The sequence below is a fragment of the Choloepus didactylus genome, chromosome 20, assembly GCF_015220235.1.
Source record: "Choloepus didactylus isolate mChoDid1 chromosome 20, mChoDid1.pri, whole genome shotgun sequence".
NCBI classification, from domain to species: domain Eukaryota; kingdom Metazoa; phylum Chordata; class Mammalia; order Pilosa; family Megalonychidae; genus Choloepus; species Choloepus didactylus.
This window is the reverse complement of record NC_051326.1, coordinates 32,889,544-32,904,418: the sequence shown is the minus strand read 5'-3', so window position 1 is coordinate 32,904,418 and position 14,875 is coordinate 32,889,544.

Here is a 14,875-nt window from a genome sequence, read left to right as displayed (position 1 = left end):
TGGGCGGGGGCCACTCTAGAGCAGGTCGCGGCGTGTCCACTAGGCCTTAACCCGGAAAGCGGCTCCCCACACAAGACCTTGTATTAGGCGGCCACTTCCTAGACTTTACACCCAAAGCACAAGCAACAAAAGAAAAAATAGATAAATGGGAACTCCTCAAGCTTAGAAGTTTCTGCACCTGAAAGGAATTTCTCAAAAAGGTAAAGAGGCAGCCAACTCAATGGGAAAAAATTTTTGGAAACCATGTATCTGACAAAAGACTGATATCTTGCATATATAAAGAAATCCTACAACTCAATGACAATAGTACAGTCGGCCCAATTATAAAATGGGCAAAAGATATGAAAAGACAGTTCTCTGAAGAGGAAATACAAATGGCCAAGAAACACATGAAAAAATGTTCAGCTTCGCTAGCTATTAGAGAGATGCAAATTAAGACCACAATGAGATACCATCTAACACCGGTTAGAATGGCTGCCATTAAACAAACAGGAAACTACAAATGCTGGAGGAGATGTGGAGAAATTGGAACTCTTATTCACTGTTGGTGGGACTGTATAATGGTTCAGCCACTCTGGAAGTCAGTCTGGCAGTTCCTTAGAAAACTAGATATAGAGTTACCATTCGACCCAGCGATTGCACTTCTCGGTATATACCCGGAAGATCGGAAAGCAGTGACACGAACAGATATCTGCACGCCAATGTTCATAGCAGCATTATTCACAATTGCGAAAAGATGGAAACAACCCAAATGTCCTTCAACAGATGAGTGGATAAATAAAATGTGGTATATACACACGATGGAATACTACGCGGCAGTAAGAAGGAACGATCTCGTCAAACATATGACAACATGGATGAACCTTGAAGACATAATGCTAAGCGAAATAAGCCAGGCACAAAAAGAGAAATATTATATGCTACCACTAATGTGAACTTTGAAAAATATAAAACAAATGGCTTATAATGTAGAATGTAGGGGAACTAGCAATAGAGAGCAATTAAGGAAGGGGGAACAATAATCCAAGAAGAACAGATAAGCTATTTAACGTTCTGGGGATGCCCAGGAATGACTATGGTCTGTTAATTTCTGATGGATATAGTAGGAGCAAGTCCACAGAAATGTTGCTATATTAGGTAACTTTCTTGGGGTAAAGTAGGAACATGTTGGAAGTTAAGCAGTTATCTTAGGTTAGTTGTCTTTTTCTTACTCCCTTGTTATGGTCTCTTTAAAATGTTCTTTTATTGTATGTTTGTTTTCTTTTTAACTTTTTTTTTCATACAGTTGATTTAAAAAAGAAGGGAAAGTTAAAAAAAAAAAAACAAGGAAAATAAAAAGATGCAGTGCCCCCTTGAGGAGCCTGTGGAGAATGCAGGGGTATTCGCCTACCCCACCTCCATGGTTGCTAACATGACCAGAGACATAGGGGACTGGTGGTTTGATGGGTTGAGCCCTCTACCACAGGTTTTACCCTTGGGAAGACGGTTGCTGCAAAGGAGAGGCTAGGCCTCCCTATGGTTGTGCCTAAGAGCCTCCTCCCGAATGCCTCTTTGTTGCTCAGATGTGGCCCTGTCTCTCTAGCTAAGCCAACTTGAAAGGTGAAATCACTGCCCTCCCCCCTACGTGGGATCAGACACCCAGGGGAGTGAATCTCCCTGGCAACGTGGAATATGACTCCCGGGGAGGAATGTAGACCCGGCATCGTGGGACGGAGAACATCTTCTTGACCAAAAGGGGGATGTGAAAGGAAATGAAATAAGCTTCAGTGGCAGAGAGAATCCAAAAGGAGCCGAGAGGTCACTCTGGTGGGCACTCTTACGCACACTTTAGACAACCCTTTTTAGGTTCTAAAGAATTGGGGTAGCTGGTGGTGGATACCTGAAACTATCAAACTACAACCCAGAACCCATGAATCTCGAAGACAGTTGTATAAAAATGTAGCTTATGAGGGGTGACAAGGGGATTGGGAAAGCCATAAGGACCACACTCCACTTTGTCTAGTTTATGGATGGATGAGTAGAAAAATAGGGGAAGGAAACAAACAGACAAAGGTACCCAGTGTTCTTTTTTACTTCAATTGCTCTTTTTCACTCTAATTATTATTCTTGTTATTCTTGTGTGTGTGCTAATGAAGGTGTCAGGGATTGATTTGGGTGATGAATGTACAACTATGTAATGGTACTGTGAACAATCGAAAGTACGATTTGTTTTGTATGACTGCGTGGTATATGAATATATCTCAATAAAATGAAGATTAAAAAAAATAAATAAATAAAATGAGGCAAGATAAATAATTCAAAAAAAAAAAAATACCGATGGGACTCTTGAGTAAGGAAGCAATGTTGTGCTGTGGAAATAACATGGGTTAGGCAGTCGACAGACACGATACCTGGCGTTACTACTTCTCAGATATGTTATCTTAGGCCAGTGGTTCTCAAACATTGTGATCTCAAGACCCTATGCTCTTAAAATTATTGAGGATGCTAAAGAGTTTTTGTTCATGTGGATTATACCTACTGATATTTACTATCTTTAAAATTAAAACAGAGAAACTCTAACAATAATTATATACTAATTTGTTTAAACATAACAACAATCAACCCATTAAATGTTAGCACCAATAACATATTTTCATGAAAAAAACCGTTTTCCAAAAAAAAAAAAAAAAACATTTAGTGAGAAGAGTCACATCGTTTTATATTTTTGCAAATTCCTTGTTCTCTGGCTTACTAGAGGACAGCTCAATCTCATAACTGCTTCTGCATTCAATCTGTTGCAATGTCTTTTTGGTTCGTATATATGAAGAAAAGCCAGTCTCACACAGCTATGCAGTTGGAATATGAAGGAGAATTTTAATAGGCTTTTCAGATATTTTCTGGATACTCTTTGATACTACAAACTTGACAAATGATAGTTTCTTAAAGGTTAGTTGCAGTGTGAAATCTGAAACCGTATCAGTGAACTCTTTTATACTCTATTATTTTAAAATCCATTTGTCTGTCTTGTACTTTGAATGGCTCTTTTACCAATGTATGATTTTGTGGCATCAGCCATTGGTCATTTGGAAAATATGTGAGATAAGCCTATCTTCCAAATGTTGACACATTTCCTTATACAGTTATCAAAAAGTCATATTTGATAATATTACCACTAATCTCATCAGGAGTATCTTCAGTTATTGGGAAGCTGTAAAGCTCATGGTAGAGTATACAAGTTTTACAAAATTCTAATTTTTGCTTAAAAGGTCATCTTATCATTGGCAACAAATACTGTCAGTTGTTTTCTTTGATGTCACAGTTTCACTCATTCATTTTTGAGAAATTTCCACCATCTAACGAAGTCTGATTAACCATAGCTTTTTGTCAACTGTTATTTCAAGTCAAGTAAAAATGCTGTTCTTTGAAAAAAGTGTCGAGTTCAGCTCCCAAGTCAAACAGTCACACAAGTGCTTTGCCTCGAGGCAGCAGAAGTGCTTTAAACGTGCCTTCCATTTTGTACATGTATTTAATGGCATGTATTTAAGGGTCAATAATGAATAGAATTAATAACTTTTCTGCTTCATGAAGAATATTTGTCCTGAAACTGGCTTGTTTTTTTAACTATAGGAGCACGATGGTAAAGATATAATAATTGCTAGCATAGTTTGATATCATTGCCTTGATTCGTGCTAAGGTGCAAGTGGTTTTATCCATCTTTGCTTTTACACTATTACTGCAAATGCCAGCACAGTAAAAATGGCAAATAATAATATTATCATAAAAATAGTGTTGACCTAGCAGACTCCCTAAAGGGACTTCAGGGTCCACACTTTAAGAACTGCTGTCTTAGACAAGTCATTTAAACTCTGAGCTACAGGTTATTTCCCCCAAAAATGGTGATACTAGTAGTATCTACCCTGATACTACTAAGGTTGTCAGGAACTTTAAAATAATGCTTTAAAGGATTGACATATAGTACTTAATAGGACTCAATAAATGGTAATTATTATTTCTGGGCAGAGCAGAAGTAACATGGTTTAGAGGCTTGTTTGTTGGGAGACCTGGTTCTAATCCCACTTCTGCCCAGTTTTAATATGACCTTTGACAATTCCTTAACATCTCTAAGATTTCATTTCCTCATATACAAAATGAGGGAGATGATCTAGATAATTTCAGAAGTCTTTTTTGCTGCTTTGGAATTCTAGGACTATAAATCCTTCCTTTCTTGTTTTAAAATCTTTTACCTAAGTAAGATCAAAATGGATTCAGCCATGAAGGTGGTGTTGGTCCATTTCTTTTCATTTTAACCTTATAAACAAATACAGTTCTACTGCGGTTGGCATAGTTTCACTCTTCATATTTCAAGGGAGGGGTGTGGAGGATTTCTACTTCTAGCCACAATGGAGTGACAGGGCCAGATTTACCTTCCTGCCTTAAGCATCTACAAAATGAACAAAATGTATGGAACAGTAGTTTTCCTCCATTGGATAATAGTCAGCCCAGGAAAGTGACCACAGAAAGAAGGGAGACAAACAAGGTGAGCCCTAAAGAAATTTTCTAGGCCACAGCATAGGGAAGGGGATCCCAAAATGAGCCTGGTGGTCTCCCTGAGCTGAGAAGATGGCGTTCAGAATCTGGGGGGGCCCAGGTGGTTAGAACTCACAGGACAGAGCACCATGGAGGAGACAGCTGTGCAGAGAGCGAGCGCCAGAGATAGGGAGCCTTTAACTGAGTACTGATCAGCACACACATGTGAGGAAACTGTCACGCCTGGGGAAGGAACCACTGGAAAGGAGCAGGTAGGACAATCCCCAAAGCTCACACTGAGCCGGGAGTAGCCTGAGTGGAAAAGCATCTTCACACAGGGAACATTTAGGAGAAGTCCTCTGAAGGAAATCGCCTGAGCACAGGAACTAAAAGAGCTCTAGACTTAAGGTGGTTGCGAACCCATCCACCCAACAAAGGTGAAAATGTATGATAACAATAGCACAAAAGACCAGGAGGGGAGAAATGAAAGTATATTGTTGTAAGGGTTTTAATGTATAAAGCAATATAGTATTACTAGAAGGGAGACTGTGATAAGTTAAAGATGTGTATTATAAGTCCTAGAGCAACCATTAAAAAAAGAGAGATATATCTAATAAGCCATTAAAGGAGAAAAAATGAAATATAAAAAATACTCAATTTCCCCAAAAGTCATCAAAAGAGGTGAAAAATAATGACGAACAAAAGGTACAAATAGAAAACAGATAGCTAGATAGTTTAAAGACATTAACTAAAATACAGAGATTATCAGATTAAATAAAAAAAGCAAGTCCCAACTATATGTTATCTATAAGAAATCCACTTTGAATGTAAATACACACTTTCAAATACTAATCTAACACACACACTTTCAAATACTAATCTAAAGAGTGTTAGATTCATTATATTAATATCAGACAAAACAAATTTCAGAGCAAGGAATATTACCAGGGGTAAAGAAGGCCATTTCATAGTGAAAAAGTGGTTAGTTCATCAAGGGGACATAATCCTAAATAGCTATGCACCAAATAAAAAAATTCCAAAATACAGGAAGCAAAAACTGATGGAACGGGAAGGAGAAATAGCCAAGTCCACAGTTATAGTTGGAAATTTCAACATTTCCTTTTGATGATTGATAGAACAAGTATAAAAAATTAGCAAGGATATAGAAGACTTAAAAAATGTAGCAACCAACTTCACCTAATTGAAATTTGCAGGACACTCCACTAAACAACAGCAGAATACACATTATTTTCAATTCAAATGTTTCAATTCTTGGAACATCTACCAAGATAGATCACATCCTGAGCCATAAAGCAAGTCTCAATAGATTTAAAGAATGGAAATCATATGGGGTGTGTTCTCTGACCACAACAGACTTAAATTCAAAATCAATAACAGAAAGAAATCTGGAAAATTTCCAAATATTTAGAAACTAAACAAAACACTTTGAAATAACCCATGGGCCAAGTGAGGACTGTGGACTCACATCTTGCTGGATTTACTTCTCTCTCTTACACATCTTAGTTTTGCCCAAATAAAATTATCTCATTGCTATCAGAAGCCAAGGAGTTAACTCCAGACAACGTTGAGAGGGCTAGTCAGAGCTGGCTCTGGCAGAGGGGCTGTTTGTTATGTGCCTGCAGAATGCAGCAAAGAGCTGTCAGTCAGGAAAGCACCTACATGGCATAGTGGAGCAAATGGGGAAGAAGCAGGGGCAGAGTCTTGGGTCTTGGAAAGAGGCTTATTAACTGGGTAAGAGGCTAAAGACTGATACTGACCTGATTCCAAGGGAGACGTTCAGAACCGATGCAATAAAGGGAGGGGTGGAGCCAAAAAACCAAGGGTAGAATCCAGAGGAAAACAGAAAATTCAGGAAAAGGAAAGCTGGTTTGGGTGGCACATACAGGGAGCACAAGTCTTTCATTGTATTCTTTAGTCTAGCCTAAGAGCCCCGCCAGGGGTTCTAGTTCACAGCAGGAGAAAAATGCTAATGGGTGTGCCATTACATACAGTAGTTTTTGAAAAAACAACTTTAAATGACTGCACAATACACGAATGTATAGATGCACTATTTTTTTAAAAATTCAGTTTTATTGAGATATATTCACATACCATACAATCATCCACGGTGTACAATCAACTGTTCACAGTACCACCATATAGTTGTGCATTCATCACCCCAATCTATTTTTGAACATTTTCCTTATACCAGAAAGAATCAGAATAAGAATAAAAAATAAAAGTAAAAAAGAACACCCAAATCATCCCCCAATCCCATCCTATTTTTCATTTAGTTTTTGTCCCAATTTTTCTACTCATCCATCTATACACTGGATAAAGGGAGTGTGATCCACAAGGTTTTCACAATCACACTGTCATCCCTTGTAATCTACATTGTTACACAATCATCTTCAAGAGTCAAGGCTACTGGGTTGGAGTTTGGTAGTTTCAGGTATTTACTCCCAGCTATTCCAATACATTAAAACCTAAGAGGTGTTATCTACATAGTGTGTAAGAATGTCCACCAGAGTGACCTCTAGACTCTATTTGAAATTTCTCAGCCACTGAAGCTTTATTTCATTTCATTTCGCATCCCCCTTTTGGTCAAGAAGATGTTCTCAATCCCACAATGCCGGGCCCAGATTCATCCCCGGGAGTCATATCCCGCATTGCCAGGGAGATTTACACCTCTGGTAGTCAGGGCCCACATAGGGGGGAGGGCAGCGAGTTCACCTGTCGAGGTGGCTCAGTTAGAGAGAGAGGGCCACATCTGAGCAACAAAGAGGCACTCAGGGGGAGACTCTTAGGCACAATTATAGGCAGGTTTAGCCTCTCCTTTGCAGTAACGAGCTTCATAGGAGCCAGCCCCAAGACAGAGGCTCAGCATATCAAGCCATCAGTCCCCAATGTTTGTGAGAACATGAGCAACAATCCAGGTGAGGAAGTCCAACACCTCCGTAGATGCACTATTATTTAACCATTATACTGGTTTTGAACATTAAGATGGTGTTCTGTTTCTCTCCATTGTAAATAACACTGCAAAGAATATTGTTCACATAATTCTCTGACCTCATCTCTGATTTTTTTTTGTTTAGGATAAATTTCTAAGAGTTCCATTCTAGGGTTCAAATATAAGAGCATTTTAAAGTCTCTTTCAGAAACATTGTCTGATAACTAGCAGGGAATGAGAATTCCTGTTTCACTGATCTCTTAGCAACAATCGATATTATCCTTTTCTGTAGTAGGTTAATTGGATCAGGTTTTTAAAAATAGCATTTTGCATTTCTTGGGTTATTAGTGAAATTAATGAGGTTGAACATTATCATGTGTCTTTGTGTTTCTTCTAGTTGAATTGTACTTACATGCCCTTTCTCTAGGGTTCTCCATCACTTCCTTTTTGACATTTTTCTTTTTACTTTGAAAGAATTTCAGATTTACAGAAAAGTTGCAATAATAGTACATAGAACTCCCATATACCCTCTACCCACTTGCCAGCATTTTACTACATTTGGTTCATCTTTGTGTGTCTATGTGTGCATGTGTGTGCATACTTTTTCTGAACATTTTCAAAGTAGCTTGCATGTGTCATGCCCCATTACCCCTTCATTTTTCAAAGTATTCCATAAGAACAAGTATATCCCCCCACATAATGCCAATACAATGATCAAATTCAGGAAATTTAACATTGATACAATAGTATCTTATCTACAGTCCACATTCAAATTTCATCAATTGTCCCAGGTATCACCTATTTAGCAACCTTTTTCTAGTACAGTATCCAGTCCAGTACCATATATTGCATTTAGTTGTCATGTCTCTTTGTCTTTCGTAACATTGACATTTTTGAGAAAAACAGGCCAGCTGTTTCATAAAATTTGGGTTTGTCTGTTGTCTTTTCAAGATTAGATTTAGAATATGCATCTTTGGCTAAAATAACCAGTCAAGTGCCACCATCACTTTCTAATGAAAAAAGTGGGAAAGTACTGCTGATAGCTTGGCAATGAGGGAGGAGACTAGAAACTAAAAACCCAGGAGTCCAACCTGGGCTAGCAGCAGGCCCCTCCCCCTTTCGAGCCTGCAGCGTGAGCCTTACTAAATTACGGGGGACAGTATCCAGGGCAGGGAGTTGCGGAGAATCAGGGATAAGCCTTCCGGTCTTTTGGGCCTGGAATATAGCTTGCCCATGGCTGCCAGTGACAAGAAGTAGCAATGACAAAGATATTTTTAAAACACTGGTGGAGGAGGGTAAAAATGGCACTTGAACCTTAACTCCCTTTCAGCCTGTAGTGACCTGGAGGCAGGTACCTTCCCTTCTCAAGCTTCCCAGGACTCTCCCGACCGGCTGAACTGCTGAACAGAGCACAGCAGTGGAAGGACCAACAGCCATGGTCTTTGTAACTAAGGAGAGGAAACTTGGATCTTCAGAGGCTGGCTCTCTCTGGGCCTCTAATAGCCCCTCTTCAGGCCCCATGTCTGGGGGGCCCCACACTCCCCCTTTGGGAACACCACCCCTTTTCACTTCTCAGTGGAAACCGTCAGAGCTCAGGCTTTAGCCAGAAGCCGATGAAGACCATCCTCTGCCTCAGTTCATCCCCTTGAAGTGGGGAGGAATGGATCCTAATTCCTTAACTTCAGCCTCTCCCCCAGCAAGAATTGTGGTTTTGCAAGTCATCTGTGAGCAAGCATGTCTCCAGAGCAAGTATTAATTTTTTTCTTTTTATTTTTAAGAACACACCACCGTCTGATCTCATAGGAGGAAAGCTTGCTCTGGGCGTGACTGTGCTAAGGAGCGTCTCCTCCTTCCTGTCCTGGACTTCAGTCACTAGAGGCCTCACCTAAACCGAGATTGGTTCTGTTTTAGCCACCTGGCCGGGCTGGACCAACTGTAGGTAGAGTCTCTCTGATCCCCAGATCCCTCCCTTGGGAGATGCCACATTTATCCTGCCACAATTTCATTAAAATAATCATAAATGGTGCTTCTGACTCTCAAAAAGCTCTGTTTTAAAAAGCAGGGAAATGATAATTTTAAAATGCACACCATACCATCTAAATTGTAAAAAAAAAAAAAAAAAAAAATGTTCAGTGTTCTCAACATAAGGAAGAGTTTTGTTTGTGGAGCACTTCGTTACCTAATAATGATGGATATGTGAGATATTATGTTATCAAAATACAACATCGGCATTTCCACGCAAACATTGTCAATGAGGCAATCGACAAAAAGAGCTACTCTTCCTCTCCAAGCATTTTTACTACGTGCAACCAGTGTTATCATCTGACTTTTGGTTCATTGTTTGTTTCTTTTCCGTTACTTTTCATTCCAGTTGAATTACCCAGAATAGTATGAATTTGTGTTGGTTTATTTTCTTCTTTCTAAATACCATGTGATAACCCATTCTCCCAACCACACAATTTACTTTAGGAACAGAAAGAATATTGATAATGATCCATGAAATCTGGGCAGGGCTATGCTCGAGATACCCTCTGATAAAAACCACTTTAAATCTCTATTTAAAAATCTTGCTGCATACTCTATATAAAAGTTTTTTTCATTCTCTCCCCTGGAAGAAACATGTGAATTTTGCTGCTGGAAAGGGGACAAGTTATGTTACCAAGATCATTTTCTTTTGGCATCACTGTGGAGGAAAAGGCAGATTTTGCTTTGAGCTATAGCTGGTAGGAAAAAAGCTGGTGACTGAGAGACAGACCCAGGCGGCCGATCTCTCATTAGAGAAATGAAAACCTGTACTAGAAGGAAGATGTTTTTAAAGTTCTGGTAGAATTGTTGAAACTCTATAACTACTTGTGTCTTAGAAACTGAATTCAGGGTGAGTTCAACATTCCTACTAAAGCCCACGAGATTGGGTGGAACCAAAATTAGATAGCGGTAATTGGTAATGACTAAGGATTACATTTAGGCATATGTATTTCTTTACATCTTACTGAGACTGTTCACTTTTCATTATTTTGGAAATGGCATCTAAAAATACTATTTGGGTATATTTCAATTTCGATTGCACTTTAAATCACCTGGGTCGCTTTCGTAACTCCCCGTGCACAAGCAGGTGGCTCTCCAGACCAATTTAATCAGAATCTCTGGGAGTAGGATTCAGGCATCAAACATATTTTTTTAAATCACTTCTCCTTGAGGATTCTATGCTTTGGAGACCCTAAAATCCATCATCCTAAAACATGTGATGGTTCTCCTGTGATCGGCAGAGTATATGCTGTATCAGGATCAGAGGGTTACATTTTTAGGAATCTATTGAGAGTAGTGAGACGGTAAGTACCTCCATCACTAAAAATAATCTTTCAGGCCTCGAAAGAAGAGAGAGCTGTTTGTACTGGGGAGGGATGGGTGTTGGAAAACAGAGGGAATGGGCAGATAAGAGAAAGGAGGAAGATGACAAAAGAGAAACATCCAACTGATATATTTCCTGAAATTTCCCTTAACCCAACACTAAGTTTTCTCTGGATAAAAATCTAGACTTACAATCTTGAAGATTAGTGTCAGAGCGATTTCCAGAAGGTGACGATGTCAGGGCTTGGGAATGCTGAAGCAGAGGCAGAGGGAAGCGGAGACGCCTTCTGATCTGCCCCGTTGACAAGCAGGGGCAGAGTCACAGCTGCCCCTGGCTGAGCCCAGGCCCCCACACCCTGCTAGCTCCTGCCTGAGAAGGCCTTTTCTGTTTCCTTTCCAGTAACAAGTTGCCAACTTTGTCCTTGGTCAGCAAGTCTTTGTTTTAAATTCTCTCTGTTCAAGTAACTGGTGTGGTTTCAGGCTCCTGGGTGACGCTGACTGATTCAGAGGGTGCTGGGGCAGGGGGCTCCAGGAGAGGAGAGAGGGGTGCTGGATGGGGACCCAGCCTTCAAGGGGTGGACGGGAAGAATGCTTCTGTTTGACCCATATGTGGGGGTGAAGGTTTCTACCCTCTCAAGGCCAGGGGTGTGAGTGTATCCCCTACCAGGGAACCAGTGCTGTCTGAGCAGAGCCTGCCCCCTTGGGAGACACTGGGAGGAGAAGGGCGGAATCTAGGAATCTCAGGTCTAGATCACTAGAGGTCATCCCCTCACCAGGGAGTCACAGCTGGCCTCTCAAAACAGGTGGTTAAAGAGGGGCTGCGAACACACTCTCCATCCGCTCTGGATGTACAAGGACATGTTGCCTAGACCAGGGACAAGAACATCTTTGACTGACATGGAACCTACAATGTAAAAAGAAAGAGTCACAAAATAGAAGAATAACTTGTGTAATGCAAATACGACCCACATATTTGAATGACAGCCATGCACGTAAGACATTACATGCACTGTATCTGCTATTATGTGTTGAAAGCACTTCTCTCCTGGGCATAGAGTTTTAGAAATACTGGCATTGGGCCAACAAGCAACAGATCAAATCAGACCCTAGACTGTAGGTTCTCCAGCTATAAAGGAAATCTAATCAAGCCTGGAAAAGGGAGCAGATACACTCCCATGCTAATAAAGACCACGGCCTTAAGAAAATCAAATACAATGCAGATTATTTTCCAGTGGGGAGAAAACTATTAACATCTTGCCCACAAACTCCTAGTTCCCTCTATCACTTGTTTATAGCAAAATAGGAAAGAAGTCTTTCCATTTGGAGCCAAAAAAATTCTGGTCTTCGTAAAAATGGAAAAGAACGGGTAACCCAGAGATGGAGTTATTGAGAAGTCAGAAACTGGTTCACTGTGCATGTTTGCAGGTCTGTCTTTCTGGAATCAAGACCTGGCCCAGGCCCTTCAGCTGGCTTGTGTGAGGGCAGCTGCCTCCACACTGGCCCCCGTGAACAAGTGCATCTTTAGCTCCATTCGCCCTGTTGCACTTTGCTCCGTTCTGCATACCAGCACCTTTTGCCTACTGGGTCTGGTGGGAACTACAAAGCGTAAGATGCAGTCCTCCTCAAGGAGCTTGCAATGTTGTAGGGGCAAGGGCATTACATCTATAAAACCTAAAGAGAGATGCAAGGAGTTGTGGGGGTTCCAAGGGGAACTGCAGCCTCTTCCTTCAGAGCAAGTGACTTTGGGAGACAGCAAGCTGAGTGGAGCCCCCAGCTCTCGAGAGTATTCACTCTTCCCAGGGCTCCTCCTCACCACCAAGGGTCATGTTTCTTGACGTCAAGAGGGTGAGGCATGAAGAGGTGGTGCCTTTGTTCAGTCAGGCAAGATTCAAAATAAAAACTTGCATAAGTAAGAGGATGAGAAAGGACTTGAGATTCCCACCTCCTCAGGTTTAGTTGTGCAGGTCCCATGCGTGTCCACTCCAAAACCCTCTCCCTGGAAGGTTGAGGTTTGCCAGATGAGTGCATTCCAGAAATGAAACAGATCCTAGTCCTCCCTCCCCTGCCCTGATCACACCCCAATCTGTACATGCGTCATAAACCTTTCCCTTTCAGAGTGGTGAAAATTTGAGTTGTTTTGAAAATGAGCACCTCAAAGTTTTCTATTATTTTTTCTTTGGGGTGGTGAAGAGCAGTGCTTCTTGAACTTTAACATGCATGCAAATTATGAGGGAATCTTGTTAAAAGTCAGATTCTGATTCAACAGATCTGGGGTCGGAGCTGGAGGTGCTGCATTTCCAGTGGGCTGCTAGGCGCTGTGGCTGCTGGTCTATTGACCACACTTTGGGTAGCAAAGAGGAAGAGGAAGTCAAGAGCCCTGGGTTCAGGTCCTGCCTCTGCCCAGGATGCTGGACAAATCATTTCACCTCTTTGGACCACTGCCTCATCATCTCCAAACAAGGAAGTTGCTTTCATTAAACTCAAAGAACTCTTCTGAATCTCACTTTCTAAGAGACTAACTTGAAGTTTGACAAAGAGTAGGAAATTGTATTTCAAATGACAGTGGGGTAAATGAAGAAACAGGAAGCAGGAGTGAGCAGGGAGGAACACTGCACAACTCTGGGGGTACAATTCACAGAGAATATAATGTCAGTGGTACCTTCTGGAGTTGTACAATGGAGAAAGCCTCAGGTCACAAAGAAAACCCTTCTATCTCTGCTTATTCCTTTAACTCTTGAGTTCCCACAAAAGTTCCTCGTCGTATAGAATAAATCGGCAATTCCTAAGAGGATGTCGGTATATTTGCAGGATTCAATATCCCTCCAACAACCACTACTAGCGGGTTTCCTGCCTCCCAGAGCAGTGCTCTCCCTTTTCATTAGACAGGATTAGGCATAAAGAAATCCTGGTGCCTGGAAGGAGAAGCTTGGGGAAGACTGCACAGTGTTTTGAACCTGTGCCAAGCTGTTCTGCTAGCATAAGCCTGCATTCTTGTGTTAGCACTAAAGGGACTGCGAAGCTCAAAAGCTCCAAGAGGCCGTGGGTGTGGGCTTGGCATGCCAGCCTCTGGATACTTGGGCTTCAACCCCTCCTCATGTGCACATGTTCTCCTGAGATACTGCCGTGCACCTGAAGACCAATTGTGCAGTGGAACGGACTCTGTATGTGCCCAAATTCAGGGGATCCAGCTGGAGATGGGGACTGCCAAAGAAGAAAACCTGAAAATAGACCTCGATCCCAAGAAGTATGGTTTTCAAAGGAGGGATCCTTCAATCAAAAACCCACAGTCGGAGAACATAAGAATTGGAAGGAACCTTGGAATCTCTCCTGATGCATCTCTGTCTGACCCAGGAGATGTGTATGCTGGGAACACAGGGCATGTGGAGGGGTGTGGAGGTGGCTATGGCTGTAGTGGCTTTCTCTTTCCATCCTGCTGTGGCCATGGACAGTGACCCGAGGAGTGAGAACTTGGTGACCAAATGGAGAGTCCACTCCACTTTCAGGGGCTATGCACCTGCTGGCTCCGTGGCTTCATCTCCACAGATGAATATGGAGATGAAGTCACTAGGATGGAAGGGCTGTATTCCTGGCTCAGACCCTGCCTCCAGCTGAGATCTGGCCAACTGCCTTTGGTCTGGATCCTCAGCAGCTCCTTTCTCCTCCTTCAAGGGATTGAAACAGTTTCCAGAGAAACTCAAATCTTGGTGGATGCTGTCTGCAGTGTCAGGGGCATGGTGGCATGTGTGGGGCAAAAACCAGTGCCTGCCGGGGAAGTGGACAAATGTGCCCTCTCCTAAGAAGGGGAAATATGGCCTAGAGCATAGCATGCTCCCTTTCCTTTGCCAATAGCTCTTTTTTGCTTATCTCTGTGGTTCTTAGGGAACAGACATTTAATCACAGCAGGCCTTGATTCTAACTCATGGCCTTTACCTTGGGTTTGAGGTTTCCATGTATTATGTTTCCACAGGAAGTGGGGAATTGAGAAAACCATTGATTTAGGAATGGATTTATCTTGAGAAGTACTTACATACATGCACATACTTTCTAGGGAACATACTGATTTCCAGAAAG